The sequence below is a fragment of the Dreissena polymorpha genome, chromosome 2 (assembly GCF_020536995.1).
Source record: "Dreissena polymorpha isolate Duluth1 chromosome 2, UMN_Dpol_1.0, whole genome shotgun sequence".
Taxonomy (NCBI): domain Eukaryota; kingdom Metazoa; phylum Mollusca; class Bivalvia; order Myida; family Dreissenidae; genus Dreissena; species Dreissena polymorpha.
The window spans coordinates 58647827-58667161 of NC_068356.1; the positions used below are offsets into that span (position 1 = coordinate 58647827).

Sequence of the window (19335 nt, forward strand, 5' to 3'; positions counted from 1 at the left end):
CTCAAAATGTGCAGCTCCATGAGATACACATGCATGCCAAATATTAAGTTGCTATCTTCAATATTGCAAAAGTATTCATAAAATAAGCGATTTGGGCCACATATATTTGACCTCTGACCTTGAAGGATGACCTTGACCTTGACATTTCACCACTCAAAATGTGAAGCTCCATGAGATGCACATGCATGCCAAATATCAAGTTGCTATCTTAAATTTTGCAAAAGTATTTATAAAATAAGCGATTTGGGCCACATATATTTGACCTCTGACCTTGAAGGATGACCTTGACCTTTCACCACTCAAAATGTGCAGCTTCATGAGATACACATGCATGTCAAATATGAAGTTGCTATCTTCAATATAGCAAAGGTTATTGCAAAATGTTAAAGTTGGCGCAAACAAACTCAACAGACAGGGCAAAAACAATATGTCCCCCACTACTATAGTGGGGGACATAAAAATATGCAAACGGCAGTAGCCGAATAAATGGAAGCGTTTAATTTAATGAAAAACATGTGAAACAATATAATTAATGCTAATTTAGATTTAAATTAGATATAACAAGTTAAGATTGAAGTCATAAATTAATGCACGGCATATATAAATTCTGCAAAAACAAAAATGAACTAATGTTTAAGTGTTATTATGTGCATCTAATAGTTTATATGTGTCTATCGCAACCGTTGTTTAATTTTGGTGATTTCAGATATTGATTTAGCTGGGCGTTTGTGCGTTTGTTTTACAGTGTTGCTGGTGTGAAACACTGAAATATTTTCGTTATTTCTTGTCAATTATTATGTTCGACAACTATATAAATGTAATTGATACAAATAGAACATTTTTTTGCACAGAAATCATACTTATATATCTTTTTTTTTCTTCCTTGTCAATTATAATGTTTGATAACTATTAGAAACTATTTGATAATTATTAAGTTTTACTATAAAAAAATACTCATATTCTTACTCATAAATATCTTTCTTGTCAATTGTTATGTTAGAATGTACTTGATACAAAAAGAATTAACTCATTTTTTCAAAGAAATCTTACTTATATATCTCATTTTTCATTCTTTCTTGACAATTATGATAAACTATTTGATACTTATTATGTTTAATAACAATTGTTATGTTTGATTATTCAACATGCATATCTTCAAATAAATACAATATTAAACAAAGTTTTTTGTTAAACAATGGGGCCGTTTTGACCAACTTAAAAACTGTCTTTGGGGCGGTTTTGAGAAAAGTCGGGCCGTTTTGACTATTTTTGACGAATCCGGGTCCGTTCGCCCTAATATCTGTTCGCCCTAAATCCTGTTCGCCCTAAATCCTGTTCGCCCTGGGTCCGTTCGCCCTAAATTTTAATATCAAAGCAGGGAAGCAATAAATATAACGAAATTTGTTATCTTTTTAACATTTTAATATATAAATGACAACTTAAGCTAAAAACTTGCCTACATGTGTGAAAAATCAAGACGGCGCTCTTTAACGTGTTTGTAACAAAGCCATCAAAGGTCAGTAATTTTCTCTCATTGTTTATTATATTAATTAATGAAAACTTCATGTTACACCTTTATTGCCCGTGAATGAGGCTGTTCCTTCAGTGCTCCAGCTAGGCCTAAATCGAAGGGCGCAGCGCCCTGCCCTCCCGAACCTCCGCCCTGCCCCCCCGAACCTCCGCCATGCCCCCCCCCCTAAAAAAAAAAAAAAAAAAAAAAATTTCATCTGATAATTCATAAATCTCTGATTACATTGTAATTAGTTTAATCCTCATTGTAGACATTATATTTCAATGGTTTAATAATAATGGGAATAATACAATTATTTATAACATATAAATTAACATGCAATAGAAAGCATTCCAGAAACACCAGCTCACTCGAACGTGCCCTTTTCACAAAATACTGCGCGTCGAAAGAGCCCTTTTCACAAAATACTGCGCGTCGAAAGTGCCCTTTTGACAAAAAAGCCTCCCTGCCCTTTTCAAATCCTATCTGGAGCACTGGACTCCTTGATACGCTGTTTGACCTATAACAAAACATAAATACGATAATGCTTTACTGGGAATTATACATGTGCGTAAAGTGTCGTCCCATATTAGCCTGTACCGTTCGCACGGGCTAATCAGGGACTACACTTTCCGCCTTAACTTAACTGGAGACATCATTTAAACGAAAAATTCCATAAAAGCTGAAATTGTCGTCCCATGTTTTAATGCATAATTTAAATATGTTAAAACATTACGTTTCATTTACAATAACTTACAATGGTGGAAGACTTCGCTCGAAGAGAAAGCTTCGGGTCAGCTGGGTGCACGTGCGCATTGGAGCATAGACGGAAGTCACTGCCTTTCTGTAGGACTGTCGCGTGACAACGCATTTTTTTACTTCGCACGCTACAACGCCAGAGTGTGGAACTCTTGGAGCTCTTTCATTAAAGATAATGTCAAAAAAATTTAATAATAACAGTTCTCAGGGCCCTCAATCTGTCAAATCCACGGCCGAAATTCGGCCGCATGCCCCCCCCCCCCCCCCCCAAAAAAATAATTTACAAATGTTATAATTAGAGAGTAAGTAAAAAAATTCCCCCCAAAAAGGGAAACGCCGCGAAAATTCCCCTTGCTATGGGTAGCGACCCGCTTCCCCTAAAATGGATTGACGGCCCTGGTTCTGTTTTATAAACATGATTTATGCATGCATCAATATTTAGTATACTCCATAGGATAATAGTTTCAACTTAATAATCATATTCTACATAACTAATTTCTATATGATTTAGTTATTGTTCTCAATGTTAACTATATTAGGTTAATACGACACTCAATCAATCAATTAACACAGACCGTTATCTCTTTAATCTCTTAATTAATCAACAACGATCAATAAAGGCCAGTTGCTACTTCACACAGCGCAATACACGCGAGAATTATTGGAAGTTGATCAGTTTAGTAAATTGAATATTGATGATGTTTTTATTGAGATTTAATGATGTTTATATGAATTTTAAATTTATTTGCCTATGCAGGGATCGACAAGATTACAAGAAATTAGATGATCCGACAGACGGTGGTTATTTATTGCTGAATGAAAGAACCATAACGCAAGAAGTTACACTCAAAATCTCATAATCTTAATGATTATAATACACATATTAATGTACAAATAATATATAAATTTAATATATTCATGTACAGCTTATATATAAAATAATAAATGATGCACTTTATATTGTGTACATTATAATTTAGAGTTTACATACTCACCAGTTCCAAATAGTTTATTATAAATAATTATAGCTAGTAATACTGATAAAATAATAAAACTGAAGTTATATTTTATTGAGATGTTTTTATTATATACAATTGACAAATTAAATAAAGCTAACCAGTTTCACAAAGCCGATGCTGCCAACGTTCACAAACGTCGCATGTAACCGCATGTTGTCTAGGTCGTACCTCCAAATTGCACAAAATGCACAACACATTATACATTTTTGAAATAATAGAACCAGACATTTGAGCTCCATTTTATATACTGGGATAATTCACAGTTAGGTTATTCCGAACATATCAAACAAAAAAGTATTACCGAAATATAAAAGACGGCGCTCTTTAACTTGTAAGCGTTTTTGTAACAAAGGCCGGTACTTAGGGCTGTCACGATACGCCGTGAGCGTACCGCGGTATATCGTGGTACGGCAACACTGTATCGCGGTACGTACCGCGATATTTTACAGAATATGTATCTGTGAAGAAAACAGCAGAATAACAAGTTTTACAAACTTTATTAAACTCAATAATCAGAAAACACTGGTATCATAGTACGACTAGAAACTGTAAAAGAAACTGTAATAAACTTGATTAAAGTAGTCATTGTTATTGTTCACGACTTTTTCTAAAATATCCGCCATGTTGTTTACAATAGCTGTGACTACGATCTGTGTAAATCGAACGCTTCAAGGGCATGTTCAAAATGCGGAGTCAGCGGGCCCAGTTTTGAAAATCCGTAGCGTTCTGACTCTTCCTCGACTTATTCAGAATCTAATCTTAAGATAACATGATTCGGAAGTGCCATGCTTTGAAGGATCGATATACTAAAGAAAGAAAATAAGAAGTAGAATAAACATCTTTTGGATAATTATGAACTTATTAGCAAAGGAAATCTGTCCCTAATTATAATAAAGGTACGGACCCATACATCGCCGTATATAAACGTGAAAGTTAAACATCTACAAGTGGAAGCGCTTGCTTGACCTGGATATTAACGGATTACTTATTTAGCCCTTTTGAATCGCTTCTACATTTTTTAAAACAATAACTATATCAAAATAATTATGTAATGTATTTATATCTGTGCTAATATAATAATATTAAAAAACCGGTGCGGCAACGCCGTACCGCGGTGCGATTTTATTCACGACATGCACCGCGATATACCGGTGAATCGTGACAGCCCTACCAGTAATATTCCCTAATTGCTTATTATATTAATTAATGATGAAATCTAAGGTACAAACTTGCTTACATGTGTGAAAAATCAAGGCGGCGCCCTTTAACTCGTAAGCGTGTTTGTAACAAAGGCCAGTTATTTTCACTAATTGCTTACTATATTAATGAAAACTTAAGGTTCAAACTTGCTTATATGTGTGAACAATCATCTGTTCATACCCCGATATGGAAATGATAATATAGGGCGAACGAACCCAGGGCGAACGAACCCAGGGCGAACGTGTAACAAGGGCGAACGTACCCGATACCATTTTTGACTAGGGGCCGTTTTGACTGGGGCCGTTTTGACTAGCTCCCGATCTAGGGCTCTGTTAGTACCATTTAGCTCACATATTGTCCCGATTGATAGTAAATGATACCTTGAAGAAGCTTCTGTTTGCAATTAAGGTTACAAGTGTTAATATAACGAGAATCTTCTGAGTTAAAACTTCCATTTTCACGATTTGTTTACTTTCTGCGTTTTTCCGGAAGTTCGTTTTCAAAGCGCTTGGGATGTGATTACAGTGCGTCTGACACAAGAGGACTGCGGAAGTGAAAGGGGAAGTAACGTAGTGAAAGGAGACTCTCCAGACAATACTATCGATTTCTGTGGGATCCCGATTTCTGTGATATTCTGGACGGAGAAACGACGCACGTTTCAGAAGTAAATTTTTAAAAGCTAAAATTTGTAAATTCATATCGGATATTTTACTGATCAATAGAGAATACAAGTTCCTAAGTGCTGGCTAGCTTTGTTGGTAGGGACCGGGATTTTAATAAATCTACCTACGTTGATTTCTAGGTAAGTAATGCTATTTTGCTTGATTGTAGTATGTGTATTTTTTTGGATTTATGACAATAAAGAATTGTCATGGAATAGCTCCAATAGAAATAAGAGTATTACGGTATACAACATCTCATGTTGACCTTATACAATGCAGAAAAACTTGTAATCAAATACATGTACATTTTTTCTTAACCCACAACAAACCAACCTGTTACCTCTTTTGCAAGATTACCAGGCTTGAAATCCATGGATTACAGTTTCAATTCACTGTCAGTCACTTTACATGTTTAGGGAATGGTCATGCAATCATTTCAACATTACCATTGGGTTATTTGAAGAATTACATTTTTTATTAAGTCAATTCGTCCTAGAATGGGTTCTGGGTAAATTCATGTACTATTTGCACTAATGTTTCTCATTGCTTACATCTAAAATTTATTTATTATGAGGCGAACAATATATCAATAAAAAATGCTGCTTACATTTCTTCCTTTAAAAATATTAGTTTGAAAAAGAAAACAAGCAATAATTCAGTAAAAGAACTTACCATTTGCAGTGTATCCAATAATTATCCAGTTTTACTACAAAAACTTCATTACGCTCTCAACACTAAACACTTTAAATAATTAATACAAAAGTAACTTTTTTCAAACGTCTATTGATAGATGCTTGCTTATCCCTGATTATGTTTGATGATATATTTCACACTCTTCACACTTATAATTGATTTATACATAAAGACACAAAAATAGAAATGTCCTTTTGCATTTCCTCACATTCGATTTACATGTGTATGTTTAGTTACTCATCACATATTGTGTGCTGATTATACATATTTATTAATTATTACGGTATACACTTTTCAAACTCCTAATGGATTTGTTCAATGGTGGTAGCGATGCGATGTCACTTTGTATTTCTTCACAACTAAGATAACACCAATTTTAGTTCATTACATGTTATTGTCCACTTTTCCACTATTTGATGATAATCCACATAAACAATAGTCACTTTGTATTTCATCACATTCCAGTTTGTCATATTGACTATTTACTGGATGATACATTTCATGAAAAAGGGTAATTGCTGAAAAAGAGTTGCATTATTGTTCTACGATTAATCTTATATTTGATATATCACAATGATTGTATTGACCACTTATTGCAAATTTCATCTAAACGATCACTTCATGATGATCTTAAAGCTTTTCCAAGTTTTTGGACACGCAGGGCCCAGTTTCAAACTCTGTCCACATAGTGTCACGATGAATATTTTGACCGCATTTAATCAATATGGATTCATAAATGTGGCCTCTAGAGTGTTATGATTATTTTTATAAGAATTGGTCTAGATTTTTAATGCATGTGTCCCACATTCGAACTTTACCTAAATATTGTCACGATAAACATGGAGTTTGACCAAGATTCATCATGATGGAGCTGCAAAATATGGCTTCTTAAGTGATAACATTTTTTTCAAAGATTTGGTTTTGTGATCTAGTTTTAGGAGAAAAATAATACAGATTCAAACCTTTCCTACATATTGCCATGATAAATATTCTGACCAAGTTTAATCAGGATTAAGCAAAATATGTGGCCTTCAGCAAGCTTAATTTACATAACTAACAGTTCACAATGAATAATGGCGAACATAGACTAAACACAACAGCACAATTTCGGCTCTTCATGCTGTGTCTTGTTCAAGAGCCCTTAGTCGGAAGATTCTATTTCTGTTTAATCATCAACTTCAGCTATCCTTCATTAACTCTGGGCACAAGTTCTTTCAAAGGCACATGCAGCCTGAAATTAAACAAGTTTCGATTTCTTACATACTGGACAATGTTTTGCCTCCTTTTTTTGCATCATTTTTTATGTCATGAGCCAGAATATTATGTAAAATTGACTTGTGACATTATGCAAAATTTTGCCTTATTTTCTTATTGGTAACTTGACAACTACTGCTCATTACAGGTTTCAATAAAGTGGAGACAATAACTTACAATAGTATCATTTGTTTGAGCTGTGTGTTCATGTATCACAGTGAATCAGCATCATAGAAATAATTTTTTAAACCATAATCCATAATTTTTCTATACTTGCTTTGGTTTTTAATAATTTTTTAGTACAGCTAACATGATTATCTCTGATTTTGCTACAAATTAACATTAGAGAATACAATTATCAATGCCATTGTAAACATTGCAAATAGAAGTACACAACCTATCACTTCTTAGTTAAATATGTTAAAATTGCACAACAGTAAGAAACTTAATTATTTTTAAATGAATGTAACAGCTCCATTTCATACATGTTTAACAGTGACTGTTTACACAACCTACATGTATGCTAGCAAGAATTTTTTTGCATCAAAACTTCAAATCCTTGTTTTAATATTCATTTAACAACTATGAATAGAAACAAGAGGGCCTGAAAGGCCCAAAGTTGCTCACCTGAGATAACAAGATATTATTGGGACAAATAAGTTTCATGAAGATCGGAAAATAAATGTGGCCTCTAGAGTGTAAACAAGGTTTTACTATAGCTATATACGGAAAAATACCCCGCCCCATGATGGCCATGTATTTCAACCAACCGGCATCATTTTTCAACTCTCCAAAGATACTATCAGGATTAATCTTCTGACTAAGTTTCATGAAGATTGGACAGTAAATGTGGCCTCTAAAGTATTAACAAGATATTACTATAGATATTACTATAGCCATATAAGGAAAAATGCCCCGCCCCTTGGAAGCCATGTTTTTCAGACAAACATATTATTTTCTAACTCATCCAAGATATCATTGAGACCAATCTTCTGACCAAATTTCATTTAGATTGGACAATAAATGTGGCCTCTAGAGTGTTAACCAGGTTTTACTAAAGCCATATATAGACATATAAGGAAAAATGCCCTGCCCCTGGTGGCCATGTTTTTTAAGCAGCCAAAACCATTCTCAAACTCATCCAAGATATCATTGGAACACTTCTAACCAAGTTTCATGATGATCAGAAAATAAATGTGACCTCTAGAGTGTTAACAAAGTTTTACGATATATAAGGTAAAGATGATCAGAAAATAAATGTGACCTCTAGAGTGTTAACAAAGTTTTACGATATATAAGGAAAAATGCCCAGCGCCCAAGTTGGCCATGTTTTTCAACCAACCAGCATCATTTTTGAACTTGTCCAATATATTATTGGGATGTATCTTCAGAAGTTCTGACTGAGTTTAATGAAGATCGGACTATAAATGTGGCCTAGTGTTAACAAGATTTTACTTTAGCCATATATAGCCATATAAGGACAAATTCCCCGCCCCTTGGCAGCCATGTTTTTCAAGCAAACGTCACCATTTTCGAACTCATCCATGATATCAAGACAAATCTTATTACCATATTTCATAAAGATTGGAAATAAATGTGGCCTCTAGAGTGTTAACAAGGTTTTGCTATAGCCATATAAGGAAAAATGACCTGCCCCCTGGCGGCCATGTTTTTCAACTAAAGGGCATCATTTCTAAACTCGTCCAAGACATTATTGGGATGAACATTCTGACCAAGTTTCATGAAGATTGGACAATAAATGTGGTTTCTAGAATGTTGACAAGATTTTACTATAGCCATATAAGAACAAGAGATGTGTTCGTCACAAACATAATGCCCCTATTGCGCCGCTTTGAAATTATTATTTTTTACCTTTGACATTGAAGGATGACCTTGACCTTGACTTGCACCACAAAATGTGCAGCTTCATGAGATACACATGCATGCCAAATATCAAGTTGCTATCTTCAATATTGAAAAAGTTATGGCCAATCATTGAATGTTAAAGTTTTCGGACGGACAGACACCATATATTTGACATTTAACCTTGAAGGATGACCTTTACCTTCACCTTTCACCACTCAAAATGTTCAGCTCCATGAGATACACATGCATGCCAAATATCAAGTGCTATCTTTAATAGTGAAAAAGTTACGACCAATTTTAAAGTTTTTGGACAGACGGACAGACGCCATATATTAAACATTTGACCTTGAAGGATGACCTTGACCTTCACCTATCACCCCTGAAAATGTGCAGCTCCGTGAGATGCGCATGCATGCCAAATATCAAGTTGCTATCTTCAATATTGATAAAGTTATGGCCAATGTTAAAGTTTTCGGATGGACAGACACCATATATTTGACATTTGATCTTGAAGGATGACCTTGACCTTCACCTTTCACCACTCAAAATGTAAAGCTCCATGAGATACACATGCATGCCAAATATCAAGTTGCTATCTTCAATAGTGAAAAAGTTATGGCCAATGTTAAAGTTTTTGGACAGGCGGACAGACGCCATATACTAGACATTTGACCGTTACCTTCACCTTTCACCACTCAAAATGTGCAGCTCCGTGAGATGCATATGCATGCAAAATATAAAGTTGCTATCTTAAATATTAAAAAAGTTATGGCCATGAAAGTTTTCGGACGGACGGACAGACTGACATACACACATACTGACTGACGGACAGTTCAACTGCTATATGCCACCCTACCGGGGGCATAAAAAATGCCCCGCCCCTTGGTAGCCATGTTTTTCAAACAAAGGTTACCATTTTTAAACTCATCCAAGATATCATTGGGACAAATCTTCTGACCAAGTTTCATGAAGATCAGGAAAAAATGTGGCCTCTAGTGTTAACAAGGTTTGACTATAGCCATATAAGGAAAAATGCCCCGCCCCATGGCGGCCATGTTTTTCAACCAACCGGCATCATTTTCGAACTCTTCCAAGATATTATCGTGATGAATCTTCTGATCAAGTTTCATGAAGATTGGACAATAACTGTGGCCTCTAGAGTGTTAACAAGATTTTACTATAGCTTTATAAGGAAAAATGCCCTGCCCCTTGGCAGCCATGTTTTTCAAGCAAAGGTCACCATTTATGAAATCATCCAAGATAATTGTGACAAATCTTCTGATCAAGTTTTATGAAGATCAGAAAATAAATGTGGCCTCCAGAGTGTTAACAAGGTTTTACTATAGCCATATAAGGAACAAGATGTGTTTGTGAAACACAATGTCCCCCTATATGATGTTTGACCTTGAAGGATGACCTTGACCTTGTGAATGATGACCTTGACCTTCACCACTCAAAATGTGCAGCTCCATGAGATACACATGCATGCCAAATTTCAAGTTGCTATCTTCAATATTGCAAAAGTATTCATAAAATAAGCGATTTGGACCACATATATTTGACCTCTGACCTTGAAGGATGACCTTGACCTTTCAGCACTCAAAATGTGCAGCTCCATGAGATGCACATGCATGCCAAATATCAAGTTGCTATCTTCAATATTGCAAAATAACTCATAAAATGAGCGATTTTGGCCACATATATTTGACCTCTGACCTTGACCTTGACCTTTCACCCCTCAAAATGTGCAGCTCCATGAGATACACATGCATGCCAAATATCAAGTTGCTATCTTGAATATTGAAATATTGCAAAAGTGTACATTAAATGAGCGATTTTGACCCATATATTTGACCTTGAAGGATTACCTTGACCTTGACTTTTCACCACTCAAAATGTGCAGCTCCATGAGATACATATGCATGCCAAATATCAAGTTGCTATCTTCAATATTGCAAAAGTTATTGCAAATGTTAAAGTTGGCGCAAACCAACAGACCAACCAACAGACAGGGCAAAAACAATATGTCCCCCACTACTATAGTGGGGGACATAAAAATGCCCCGCCCCCTGGCGACCATGTTTTTCAACCAACTGGCATCATTTCCGAACTCGTCCAAGATATTATTGGGATGAATCTTCTGACCAAGTTTCATGAAGATCAGACAATAAATGTGGCCTCTAGAATGTTAACAAGATTTTACTAAAGCCATATAAGGAAAAATGCCCCGCCCCTTGGCAGCCATGTTTTTCAAGCAAACGTAACCATTTTCATACTCATCCAAGATATCATTGAGACCAATTTCAATCTAAACAAATTTCATGAAGATTAGACAATGAATGTGGCCTCTAGAGAGTTAACAAGGCAAATTTTGACGCCGCACAACAGACAAAAGGCGATCACAAAAGCTCACCATGAGCACATTGTGCTCAGGTGAGCTAAAAAGAACAATAATTCCATGACCCTTTGTAAAAATGCTTAAAATTACTCCACAAGCATACTTGTAACATAGATTTTTATTCCATGTTGCAGATGTTAACGAAGTTATGTGCCCCAATAACAAATCTGGTATACTGCTAATGGTTGATTCATCTGAAGGTTTATCTGAAATGAAATATAAATCTATTTAAGTTTCAAGGCACAAAGTAAAATTGTCTGGCTGTTATTTTACATGATCCATGTTTATTCAATGACATTGACTATGCCAATTTTACTGGCTTTGTGCCTAAAACTTTTACTAAGATATCACTGCAAATTCAGTGTTTTTTCACCATTTTGGGAACGGGGCAGGGTTCCATTGAATTGGGAAAATTCGGGCGTTTTGACTAAAATTTGGAAATGAGTGTTGTTGCTGTTTTGCTAAAAAATGCTTCATGAGAATAGAAGTATTTTTAGTTTTATTTTTACTTAGGTTGAACTCATATGGCTGGATGGGAGATGAACAAAATGTAACAATCTAAAAAAAAATATTTCTTTAAAACTTTCTTCGATTGGAAATGTTTAGGTTCCATTTGGGAAAGATAAAAAATAAAAATTCCATTGGGAATGGGGCCAAATACCAGACCCAATTTTCAAAGAAAAAACATTACTGGCAATATATCAACTCCTTAGAGATGTTCAATTCATTGTTATGTTGCCATACTCAGTTGCAGTAAACTAAAAATCAATAAGTAAGTTTTTTTTATTAGTTATACCCATGCAGTATTAAAAGTAGTTATTTGGTCTGCCTGCATAAAATGTAACAGATTTGTGTAGTGAACTACTTCCATCTTTCGCAAGGAATTACATTGAAAAAGGAACCGTCGGAGACGGGTGATGCTCCCCCAAGTTTTTTCCCCCACAATATTGCACTATATATTCAGATTAAAGGAAATGTCTTGAGGGGCATAACTTTGGACAAAATAATACAATGGATGGTTTAGCAACTTAAATTTTTTAAAGGACCATAACTCTCTAAATAAATTATCTAACCTGAACCCACTAATAACATGCGCATCTCCTCAAGGTAAGTAAGCTTCCCATAAAGATTCATTGTATTCCAGTCAGTAGTTGGATAGCACTAGCCCGGACAAGAATTGCACTATATGTACAGTTTAAAGAAAATTTCAAAGGGCCATAACTCTGTGAAAAATCATCCGACCATAACCGGCTGATAATATGCACATCTCCTATTAGTAGTGAAGCTTCCCATAAAGTTTCATTGAATTATCGTATTAAGTTGCTGAGAAATAGCTCGGACAAGAATTTCACTATATGTACAATGGAAAATTTCAAAGGGCCATAACTCTGTGAGAAATCATCCGACGAGAACAGGCTGATAACATGCATCTCTCCTCTTGGTAGTGAAGCTTCCCATAAAGTTTCATTGAACAGGGCTTCCCCTGTTGAAAAAATTTCTTAAGCCAAATTCGCCTTGTTTGTTGCAATTTTTTTCTATTTTTGGGGCTATTTTTAAGTTTTAATGAAGAAAAAATTGTAGCCAAATAGAATTTTCTTTAGCCGAATAGTTCAATTTATAGCCATTGGCTAATTTGGCGAATGGCAGAGTAAGTCCTGATTGAATTCCCGTAATAAGTTGCTGAGAAATAGATCGGACAAGAATTGCACTATGTCTATATGTACAATGGAAAATTTCAAAGGGCCATAACTCTGTGAAAAATCATCCGACGAGAATTGGCTGATAATATGCACATCTCCTCTTGGTAGTGAAGCTTCCCATAAAGTTTAATTGAATTCCGATCATTAATTGCTGAGTAATAGCCCGGACAAAAATTGTGCATGGACGGACACACGGACGAACGAAGGAAGCGGCGACTATATGCTCCCCCATAATTTTTGGGGGAGCATAATAAAACTAATGATCGGTCACAGATACTGATACTCCCCATAAAACATGTATGGATAGTACAGACAAATCCACTTTATGTTCTGCAGTTGATAATAGACAAAAGGGCTATAATAATGGTGGTTTTTTAGAACCAATACCTATTTTTTAACTATCATCTTCACAGCAAGATCATTAAGCTGAGCCTAGGGTGAGCCTGTTGTTGCTACATGTAGGCGACAACTCGACGCAATCTTATGGCACTTGGGCTACGGAATTATTGCATTATAACATTTCTTATCATATTAGAGTGTATTCATAATGTTTGGCATCTTTTTGGGAAATTTAAGTCAGACTTTTGGGTGGAAAATGTTACACTTTGCGATTGGGAAAAAAATCACTGCATATTTGGTGTTTGCTTAATTGCATACATTAATTCATAATGTTTATCATATGATACTAATTTTAAGTTATAACTAGTAAATTTTCCTTAATATAATAAATTTTTTACAGTATATGATACAAAATATCTTAACAATGAATGAAATGACAATGTTTCTTACTAAAGTTTGAATTATTCTTTACTTTTATATATTTGTTTTATTGGGGGTTGTTTATTTTAGAATTTGACATGTGGAGTTGATGTTTTTTTAGCGTTTTATGGCATTTCACAAGTATAACATGGACAATTCACTAGCCATGTCATACAAACTTCAGAAGAGTCAAGCTAGAAATGTTAATATTGTTATACCCCTGCAAAGTCTCCTCATTTTTTCAAGGTTTTCACACAGCTGGGTAGGCAAGAAAGACCTCCACAATCTCATCAAATGTCCTCTTCATTTCCCTGCACAAGCATTTGTGTTGGCGGAGGGGTCTGTTCAGAGGCTGCAAGCAACAAAAATCTGCTTGAATATGATGAGGTGTCCGCCTAGCAATCGAGAGTTCGTGGGTTCGCTCCCTACTCTGGGAGCTTTCTAATTATCTCCTCAATAGGCACCAAGTACTGGTTCTTCCCAGGAAAGGGACTCGCCAAGTGTCCATATCTGCCTATAATAGGCATTCCTGTAATAGTCAGCAATTGACTGTCGGAAGTACGAATTGAAAGTAGGAGACAAAGAATAAAAACCTTTACGATAATTGAGGATATAGAGAACGGTCTGTTTGACCATATTAATTACAGAGCAGAACAGTAATTTTAAGGAAGTGACTACAGGTACGGATACGTACCTCTAGAATCTCGTTCTAGGGGTACAGATCCGTACTTCTAGCCAAAACCACTGGGGTTTTGCTACAGGTACGGACCTCCCGTTTTCACATATTGTATGCCCTTTTTCATAGTTAAATTGTTCCACACGTATGTAAGATCAATAACAACAAAGTATTTACCTTTATTTTAAATTTAATGCAATTTATCCGCTCGTCTGGACTCTTTTGTTTACATTGTTCAGGTCAGCGATTATAACCGAGGAACACCGGTTATGGTATATAGTATTGTATTCTATTACTGCTTCTGTACATAGTGAACGCGTTGTCTTCTCGCGGATTAGGAGCGTTAAGTTATAGTCTGACATAGTGACCAAATGAGGTGCAACATAATAATTATTCCAAGTATATTTTTTAAATGAATAATTGCATTTGTGCAGGGAATAATCTAGAATTTACTATCTATGGGTCCCTGAACTCGCAGATTTTAGACCAATGAGTCCTAGGCCAAAATTAATGAGTCCACCTTGAAAAAGAATGGGTCCCAAATTTTGAAAGATACCAAGTAGTGAAGAACATATATCTAAATCACACTTGCTCAATTTATACTTGCATTAAACTTTTAATAATCTCAAAAACTTGTTGAAACCAAAAAACCCAACAAATTCAGAGTTATCACTATCTTGTTTGCCTTCACATAGGCGAATCCGTACTCCTAGAACGAGATTCTAGAGGCACACATCCGTACCTGTAGTCACTACCTAATTTTAAATAAAGCATAAAAACCTTTACGGTAATGGAGGATATAGAGAACGGAACAGTTCTAAACATTTGAACGGAACAGTTCTGAACATTTCCAGATATAAAATACTAACTTGTACCCATCTAGAGATTTTTCCCAAAATTCTGACTCGGTGTGTTGCCGAGATAAAGACGAATGTCTTCGATTTCAATCCAACGCCTGTCCAGCTTTTCTCGTCCTCGCACAATCTGTTAATCTTGGTCGGAATATTATATGAACCTGGCAATGTCTTTCGGTTAAAAGTCAATGTCCCTGACCCTATCGAATAGCTTATGAAACAAATTATTAAAAATACATCGATCGTCGTTCTCGATCCGTGTCGCAGTTTTCTGTTCAGTTCTGTTATGGTCGGATGTCGACGCCATTTTTTAGCACTTGTCGACGCAATTTTTTTTCTCCGTATGAAAGGTCCTCGGATGTTTCGCCCCCAAGACGTTTCCGCCCTGGTCGATTCGCATCTGGTCGTTTCGCCCCCATATTAGCGGAACACTAGGTGTTGAGTAGTTTAATTGGTGACCATTATATAATTATCAAAGAAAGTACCCTGAAGCATGAGTCTTAAATTAACAATGTATTTCATTCCATCATTATGTAATTGCGATAAAACAGGTGTTAGTTATTAAATTCAATTAAAATTGACTTTGTAAATGGAAATAATATTAAGAAAGTGATGACATATAAAAATATTAAAGTCGTTAGACAAAATTAAACATCTTAACTGCGATAATTTCCATTTATTAACTTGACAGCTTACGCACAAAGTGGTGCTTGGGCAACAATCAATCACTGACACCCGCCTTCGATTGTCAATAAATAAACGAATCAGTTTTCTTTTAAAGTGCTCCCTAAATGGATATTTGATTAACAGTCTGAACAGGTGTTATAAACATGCCATTCAATGCGGACAGCTTATCTGTTAGAACATTGCCGCTAATCCGATGTTGTTGCGTTATGTTATTTTAACTATCAGATAAAGATCGTCGTGTATTCGCTTCACAGTAAAAATTATTTTATAAAATGTCGTTTTTTTAGGGTTATTATTATTTATTTATTAATAATGAAATGATAACTCAACTTGTTCTATTATGTACTTGATTTACCAATAAAACGATATACATTTACTTATTATAAAAAAAGTTATTATATAATCCATCATTACCTGCGTGCTTGCGGAAAACTATACGGACCGCCAGACATGGAGTAATGTACGCTGTCGAACTCACCTACCTGCGTGCCTGCGGAAAACTACTGAAATATCGAATGTGTTCATCGCGTTGTTTTAAATTGTAATTTTATGCCAAATAGATAAACAAATAGACTCTACGGACATTTCTTCGTGTTGTCATACGCTGTTATGTTTATGTACTTCATAAAATATATAAATAAAAAATGCTTTCATTGTCGTTTTAGGTAACTAAACTTCTGAATTATCGTAAGTGTTCATCGCGATGTTTTACACTGTTATTCTACGTTATTTTATGCCAAATAAATAAACAAATAGACTCTACGGACGTTTCTTTGTGTTGCTTATACGCTGTTGTGTTTATGTACTTCATAAAATATATAAATAAAGAATGCTTTCATTGTCGTTTTAGGTAACTAAACTACTGAAATATCGTATGTGTTCATCACGTTGTTTTACACTGTTATTCTACGTTATTGTATGTCAAATGAATAAATAGGTCAGAAAAATTATTTCTTTTTAGTTTTTTGTTACTACTCTAGAGTCTAGATTATAAGTTTAATCATTGACGTGATAAATATCCTCTTATTAAAAATTATATAATGGTCACCAATTAAACTACTCAACAACTAGTGTTCCGCTAGTATGGGGGCGAAACGACCAGGTGCGAAACGACCAGCTTTTTATTGCATAAGGAAGCATACTCTTTACGGAGAATCCGGAGATGGAAGAAGTGTTACGATTGTAACGGCGTGTGCAATCGGTACCCCTCGCAATCTGAACGCTTCGGCGAAATTGTCCGAGGGTTCCCGATCGGCCATTGTGTCACACCGGTCTTATTGACAATAACGTAGTGACGTCACCATTTATGCCCGATCGGCAGATTATCATATTGACGGAAAGGGCCGAGATTATGCGATTGGAGGTTAGGTCAATGTGTCATCAAACGATCCAATCTCTTGCAAACGATCTTTTAGACAATAACATAGTGACGTTATCCTCTATTTATAGATTGGAGGTTAGGTCACCTGTCAATAATACCCGCAAGGGGAGTTAGACAGTATAGATAGATAAGGTCAATCTCTTGCACGACGGTCACATTACATTGTATGTGATAGCAAGGAACGACAACTCTGCGTGGAGATTGAGATAAGGTAGGTAGCCTTGGCTTAAAACCTAAGTCGATTTGGTCCTACGCAGAGTTAGTCCCAAGGGGTCCCATATCGACCGGCCTTATTCGGCCCTATTTTTAATTATGCATATTCTTTGAACTCAACCATTATTGTTGTAATCTATGTATATAAGGTTCTTGTTGAGTCTTGAGTTCTTTTTGAGTCGCGCAAAATCACGTGATAGAGCGTTAGCGTCCGCGCTAGCGTTCAAATGTTAAAGTTTTCGTACTATCCCAATTATTTTCATTGTCCCTTGACATATTGCTTTCATATTTTGCATACTTGTTTACCAACATGACCCCAACCTATAAACAAGAGCAGACAACTCTATCAAGCATTTTGTCATAATTATGGCCCCTTTTCCTCTTAGAATATGCAGTAAACGTACTACCCCATTAAGTTTCATTGTCCCTTGACATATTGCTTTTATATTTTGCATACTTGTTTACCAACATCACCCCAACCTATAAACAAGAGCAGACAACTCTATCAAGTATTTTGTCATAAGTATTGCCCCTTTTATAATTAGAATATGCATATTATTAATAAATCTGTGTTAAAGTTTGCGTACTACCCCGAATATTTTCCTATATCCTTTGACATATTGCTTTTATATGTTGCATACTTGTTTACCAACATGGCCCAACCTATAAACAAGAGCAGACCACTGTATCAAGCATTTTGACATAATTATGGCCCCCTTTACACTTAGATAATTGAACATTTTGCTTAAATTGCCATAACTTCTTGATTTATGATCACATTTTATTATTACTTTGACAAAACAATTCTTACCTGACTACCACAATTGATTCCACCCAAACAATACCCCACGCCCCTACCAAGAATCCCTTCCCCCCAACCTTCCCCATTTTTTAAAAACATCATCTAATAAATTACCACACCCCACATTATACCCCCCTCTCACCCCACCCCCCCTTCCCCCCACCCCCGAATTTTTTTTAAACATAATCTAATAAATTACCACACCCCACATTATTTCCCCCTCTCACCCCACTCCCCCTACCCCCCACCCCCCAAAAAAAATATTTTTGTGTTTCCTTTTTTTATTTTTGAAAGATCGTCTAATAAATTATTGAATATGAACAATTTCCCCATGATGGCTTACGTAATACTGTCAAGCACTCGAATAGTCGAGCCCGCTGTCCCCTGACAGCTCTTGTTAGCTCTCCTGAGCACAATTTGCTCATGGTGAGCTTTTGGGATCGCCTTTTGCCGTCGTGCGTTGTGCGTCGTGCGGTGTAAACATTTGCCTTGTTAACAATCTAGAGGCCACATTTATTGTCCAATCTTCATGAAATTTGGTCAGAAGATTGGTCTAAATAATATCTTGGATTAGTTCAAAAATTGTTACGTTTGCTTGAAAAACATGGCTGCCAGGGGGTAGGGCATTTTTCCTTATATGGCTATAGATGGCTATAGTAAAACCTTGTTAACACTCTAGAGGACACATTTATTGTCTGATCTTCATGAAACTTGGTCAGAAGAATCATCCCAATAATATCTTGGACAATTATAAAAATTATGCCGGTTGCTTGAAAAACATGTCCGCAAGGGGGCGGGACAATTTTCCTTATATGGCTATAGTAAAACTATGTTGACACTCTAGAGGCCACATTTACTTTCCGATCGTCATGAAATTTGGTCAGAAGATTTGTCCCAATGAT

At 35.7% G+C, this 19335-nt stretch overlaps 1 long non-coding RNA gene across 4 annotated transcripts in view; it reads right to left on the reverse strand.

Moving 5' to 3' along the window:
- LOC127867191 (uncharacterized) overlaps positions 1-19335 on the reverse strand; it is a 234316-nt gene that overhangs the window by 2091 nt on the left and 212890 nt on the right. For 2 of the 4 annotated variants that reach the window (XR_008043354.1, XR_008043351.1), the window contains exons 2-4: positions 14039-14172; positions 11465-11567; positions 5823-7074 (exon numbers count right to left, since the gene is read on the reverse strand). This is a non-coding gene — a long non-coding RNA (uncharacterized LOC127867191). Of the gene's footprint in view, positions 1-5822; positions 7075-11464; positions 11568-14038; positions 14190-15365; positions 15683-19335 lie in introns of those variants that run through there. The other 2 variants (XR_008043352.1, XR_008043353.1) reach the window with 2 other exon arrangements.